The sequence below is a fragment of the Canis lupus genome, chromosome 5, assembly GCF_003254725.2.
Source record: "Canis lupus dingo isolate Sandy chromosome 5, ASM325472v2, whole genome shotgun sequence".
Classification (NCBI taxonomy): domain Eukaryota; kingdom Metazoa; phylum Chordata; class Mammalia; order Carnivora; family Canidae; genus Canis; species Canis lupus.
In genome coordinates this window covers 43095552-43101551 of record NC_064247.1, presented here as the reverse complement: position 1 = coordinate 43101551, position 6000 = coordinate 43095552, and the positions used below count along the sequence as shown (strand labels likewise).

Here is a 6000-nt window from a genome sequence, read left to right as displayed (position 1 = left end):
TGTTATACTATATGTTGGCAAATCAAACTCCAATAAAAAATATACAAAATAAATAAATAAAAATAAAAAATAAAGATAGAAATGGCCAGAGGGTGGCAGATAGTCACCATCAATGAGGAAATTCAAGATATTTTTGTTTTTGTACTTTTTAAAACAAGTTTAGGGGAACCAGCTATGCCAGTTTCAACTGTCAATGCCCAATTTGGGGAAAATAATGACACTGTGTTATCTGAAACATCTCTAAGCTTACAAGCCCCGCCCCCTCCGATCACCCCAGGTTGCTGTAGATGTTTTTCCCTGTTCACCCTACACACACACACACACACACACACACACACACACGCACATTCTACTTAGCATAAACTTTATTCAAATCTTGAGTGTTCGTTGATCTTCTACTATGATCCAAGCACTGTGAGAAGTCCTGTGGATTGTAAAAAAAATGGGAAAGGTAAGGCACATGCTCATAAAACCAATAGTAAAGGAAGAGTTTGGTATACAAATACTGGGTATGCAAGCCCAAGTAAAATTTCATAGAAAGGTGGTTTGTTAAGATGATAACCATACAGCCTTAGTCAACTCACTTAGCCTTCAATATTTTAATTTCTTCATTTGTAAATTGGTGGTAAGAATATATAAAATGGCTTCAAGGAGTGAATAAAATTTTTCTCTAATGGGCTATGTAAATATTAGGGAAAAGTAGAAATACACTCTGTAGGAGTAATTAGAAAAGCCTAATTGTTGAAGGATGTAGATGAGACAGCTTCTGGATTCTAACAGTCATATTTCAGTAAACAAAGCATTGAGAGAATATTTCAAGCAAAAAGGATGACATAAGCAGAATCAGATGACAAAGTGCTGCCTACTTGGAGGAATAGTCAACAGCAGAGTTCAACAGGAATATTGGAGGATACATAGAAGCAGAGGGAAGAAAAAACTGGGAAGGTAGGCTGGGGTCAACCATTGAAGACATTGTGTGCCCAGATTCCAGATAAATATGGGTACTTCCATAAAGCTAGGTAGAAGATATTCCAGACATTTGAACACAGTCATGATATAAAACAGTAGGAGCACAAAATCACAGACCTCAGGATGAGCAGATGTTTTGCTCAAGAAAGTGTTTTATTATCATTTAAAAATTAACTTATTCTCTGTAGGTAGGGCATGCTCATCATAAGTTTGCTATAGGAATTACCCACCCTATTGTTTTATGACCACAAATTTATACATTTATGTTACTTCTCTTTCCCAGGAAACACATGGAGTTTTAATATCTGATTATGTGAAGCTCTGAGAAAAATTAATCTGGTGCCAGGATAAAGGATGGAATACAGACCAGAAGTGGAGGAACAAGTTAGGAGGGACAGATTTCATACACTTATACATAGATTTCCCGGCACCATTCTTCTAGATCGAACATGTGCTATGGTGTTACAGCCCTGAGGCTAGAAGATTCCAGTGTGAGAGGTTCAAAGCCTGAAATACTGGTACACCAACCATTCATTTGTCTAACAAACCCCAGTTTCTTGGCTTCTTTAAAATGAATGCCAAACACTGGCAGACAAGTATCCAGATATTTTGACTACTAAAGGCAAAAACATCGAGCTATTTGGAAATATCCATGTAGCTGTTGAAAGTCTTACTTTTTGAACTAGACTTTGTCACTCTATCAATCTCAGGTCAGGTTCCTAGAGCTTGAGATAGGAATTCTTGTGGAAGTAACTCATTGAGAGACTACCCTGAGGAAATACCTGTGAGGGAGTAAGGGAAACAGGGTAAGAGAGAGAAAATAAGTGAGGTATACACACACAAAAAAGGTACTTTTGAAAGTCTGACCTAATGAGATACTGCTACACACCTATTAGAAAAGTCAAAATCGGACACAAATTATATGGTCTCATTCATTTGGGGAATATAAAAAATAGTGAAAGGGAATAAAATGGAAAGGAGAAAAAATAAGTGGGAAATATCAGAAAGGGAGACAGAACATGAAAGACTCCTAACTCTGGGAAACGAACTAGGGGTGATGGAAGGGGAGGTGGGCGGGGTGGGGGTGACTGGGTGGCAGGCACTGAGGTGGGCACTTGACGGGATGAGCACTGGGTATTATTCTGTATGTTGACAAATTGAACACCAATAAAAAATAAATTTATTTAAAAAAAGAAAAGTCAAAATCTGGAACACTGACAAGATGAAATGCTGGCAAAGGTGTGGAACTTTCATGCATCACTAATGGGAATGCAAAATGGTACAGCTACTTTGGAAAACAGTCTCGTGGTTCATTACCAAACTAAACACATTTTTGCCATATGATCCTGTACTTGCGTTCCTTGGTATTTACCCAAAAGAATTGAAAAATAATCCACAAAGATCCTGCACCCAAATGCAACCTTATTTTTATAGCAGCTTTATTTTATAGGAGCTTTATTCATAGGTGCTAGAAACCTGAAAGCAACTAAGATGTTCTTCAGTACTCAATTGGATAAACAAATTGTCATACATCTAGAGAATGGACTATTTCCCAGAACTAAAAAGAAACTAGACATCAAGAAATTAGTCATTACTAAGCAAAAGAAGCCAATCAGGAAAGGTTACTGTATGATTGTATACATATGTATATAATATTGTATTATTCCAACTATATGATATTTGGAAAAGGCAAAACTATGGAGACAATTAAAAAGATCAGTGGTTGTCAGGGGTTGGCTGGTGGGGAAGGGATGAATAAACGGAACACATGATTTTTAGGGTAGTGAAAATATTTTATATGACACTGTGATGATAAACACATATCTTTTTACATTTGTCCAAAGGCACAGAATGTATAACACCAAGAATGAGCCCCAAGGTGAACTATGGACTTTGAGTGATTATAATGTATTAATATAGGTTTATTATTGGTTTAAAAAATGTACCACTTTGATGAGTGATATTGATAATGAGGGGGAGTTCTTTGCATGTGTAGAGACAGGGCTATATGAGAAATCTTAGTACCTTCCTCTCGATTGTGTTGTTAAACTAAAACTGCTCTAAAAAATAAGTTCTTAGAAAAAAGTCTAACCTCAGTCCAATCCCAAAATGAGCTAGAGTATAATTGTATCATGAAGCCTGTCCATCTGAAGACAGGTGGTGGAAGTTTATGCTTTAGCACTAGTTAGTGGCTTCAAATAGCATCACACAGCATCTCCTGGTGTTTGTTAAAGTTACTTCACCTGCTGTTTTGGCTCTTTCAGAAACCCATATGTGCCATCATGAAAGACCAGGCCTTTGTTTGTGAGGAGGTATGAATGCATCCCTCTCATCATTGCTTCCAGAATCAGAAGTACATTTCAGGAACAGAGAGAGGCATAGGACACACTGGTTTCTCCTGACACTGATTACTAACAGGTATATACTTATACCCCCTGACAATGCTACAAAAGAAAAATGGATGGGTTGTTTCCAAGGGGATTTTGGAAGGCTAATATTTATTAACTGACTATAATGTATCAGAGGCCTTGCTAGTCACTTAGTATAAGTTAATTTGTTAAGTCAAATGCTGATCTGGAGAAATAGTTACTTCTGAAGCCAGTTTTTAGATTAAAAAAAAAACAGGTTTATAGCATCAAAACTTGGATTGTAACCTGATTGTCTAATTCCCACCTCTGGTTGGCATGTTCGATGTGTGGACAATGACATGTTTATCATCATTATCACATGCAGCCTTGTTGGTCACTGTCCTTGTGCTTTCCTACTAGGTACAAGGGACCTTTTGTGGGTTGTGCTGACTCTCTGGCCACCTCTGTATCCTCTTCAGTACTATGGAGGCCTCCAATAATCTTAAAAGTGATGGTGTCTGACCAGGAGCTTCCTACTTTTCTATGCTGGCTGGGACAGAGATCGCCAAATGAGTACCATCACAATGTCACCACAATAAGACAAAAACAGTAAAGAAAAACTGAAGAGGAATCAATACTATATTGTTGCAAAGTACCCAAAAGATGCAGGCAGATTTCCTTCAAAGGGAAGCAAACATTGCTTTTCTTTAAAATTGACTGGAGATTACACAGTTCTCTTTAATAAGAGTCTCTGGAGAAGAAACCCAGCTATTATAAATAGCTCTATTTACTTTGCTATTTCTGGTAGTCTCACATTAACAACACCCCTTTTAGGTTACTCTTTATTTCTTTTCATTATTGTGAATAATATTTAGTGTTTTTTCATGCATAGTATTTTTTCATTGGATTGCAGACATTGTGAATTTTATATTTGAGAGTGTTAGTTTTCTATTCCAAACATATTTTTGAGCTTTGTTCTGGATCACAATTAAGTTACTTGAAAATATTTTTTTAAGATTTTATTTATTTATTCATGAGAGACACAGAGACAGAGAGACAGAGAAAGAGAGAGAGAGGCAGAGACATAGGCAGAGGGAGAAGCAGGCTCCATGCAGGGAGCATGACTTGGGACTCGATCCCAGGTCTCCAGGATCAGGCCCTGGGCTGAAGGTGGCGCTAAACCGCTGAGCCACCTGGCCTGCCCACTTGAAAATATTTTATTATTTCTGGGCCTTGCTTTATAAAGTTTGCTGGGTGAGAGAACACAATTTCTGGGCATAGGACGGAGTATTCCCAACCATAGAGGCAAGACCCTTCTGTGTACCCAATGCCGTATGAATGAATAGTGAGGTTTTCTAGTAGGACTGGTAAGACTAGTTCATATTCCTCACTTTTTGTGAGTTCTGGGCACTTTTAACTTTAAGGTGTTTTGTTTTGCTTAATGAGGGGGGGATCTTTTTGTGATCTTGAATAGTTTTCTCACCTGTATATACTGAGTAGTATTCAGCCAAGTCCCCAAGGGGAACCCTTTGCAGATCTGTGGGAGTTTCATCTCTGGACATCTGTCTCCTTTCTAGCACTCAATTCTGTGAACTCTGTTTGGATCTCTCCAGACTGTCAGCTCCATCTCTGCAATGCAGAGTCTTAGCCAGTCTCAGTCTGGTTTCTGTCATTTTGCATTGCAGCCTGGAAACATCCTTGGGTTAGTAACCTAGGTCTACTGTAGGGCTCATCTCCTTGTTTTATATATCCTAGAGATCATTATTCCATGCTGCCTTCCAGAGTGCCTTAAAAATATTTCATGTTTGGGGATCCCTGGGTGGCTCAGCGACTGAGCGCCTGCCTTTGGGCCAAGGTGTGATCCTGAAGACCTGGGATCAAGCCCCACATCAGGCTCCCTGCATGGAGCCTGCTTCTCCCTCTGCCTGTGTCTCTGCCTCTCTCCCTCTCTCTCTGTGCCTCTTGTGAATAAATAAATAAAATCATTAAAAATATTTCATGTTTGTCCACTTTTTCATTGTTTTAGTCAATCCCTGCTACTTTATTTTGCCAGAAAGGCGTTTCCTTAATGTCTATTATTAGTTTTGTAAAGCAACAACAGGCTAATTTGATAGGTGGGTAGAATGTGAAGATAGATGGATAGATATGTGGTACAACATAGAATGTTAATGATAGAATCTGAGTTTATGTGATAACTCATTATGCAAGTATTTCAACTTCTAATGCTTGAAAAAAATTTAAAGTTGGAGGTAAAATATTATGCCCTACATTCAGATAGATCTTGCCCACGCACTGTGTACCCTGCAGAGATTACTTGTGCAAATCATTTTTCATTGTGAGGATGTTCTGCAGGCAGGAAGAGTGGAGGGCAAATGTGATTGCTGAAGCATTTTGCTGCCTCTCTTTCAAGGGCAAAGACCTTAGGGGTAAAAGTGTGTAACTACTGGGTCCTCCTCCATCTCCATTCCCATTAACTCCTGTTTGTTTGGCCTGCGTGATGTTCCAAATGCATTTTTGTGGCCAGGCAATCTGCCAGTCTAGCAAGGGAAAAGTAACAATCTGGGAAAGTATAGAGCATAGCTCAGAAGATCATTTGCAAGGAAGGGTATGTATGCTCTGTTAAGTTTCTTTCTGCTACCTCTCTTAAAGATAACTGTAATATGTCTTGCTCCTTGATGCTTGG

The 6000-nt window shown here is 38.6% G+C and overlaps 1 long non-coding RNA gene across 1 annotated transcript in view; it reads right to left on the bottom strand.

The window, feature by feature from the left end:
* Nucleotides 1-347: 347 nt before the first annotated feature.
* The window catches only part of LOC112647211 (uncharacterized), an 8062-nt gene continuing 2409 nt past the window's right edge, over nucleotides 348-6000 (bottom strand). Inside the window, exons 3-4 of the long non-coding RNA XR_004816223.2 lie at nucleotides 1644-1751; nucleotides 348-424 (exon numbers count right to left, since the gene is read on the bottom strand). This is a non-coding gene — a long non-coding RNA (uncharacterized LOC112647211). The remainder of the gene's footprint in view (nucleotides 425-1643; nucleotides 1752-6000) is intronic.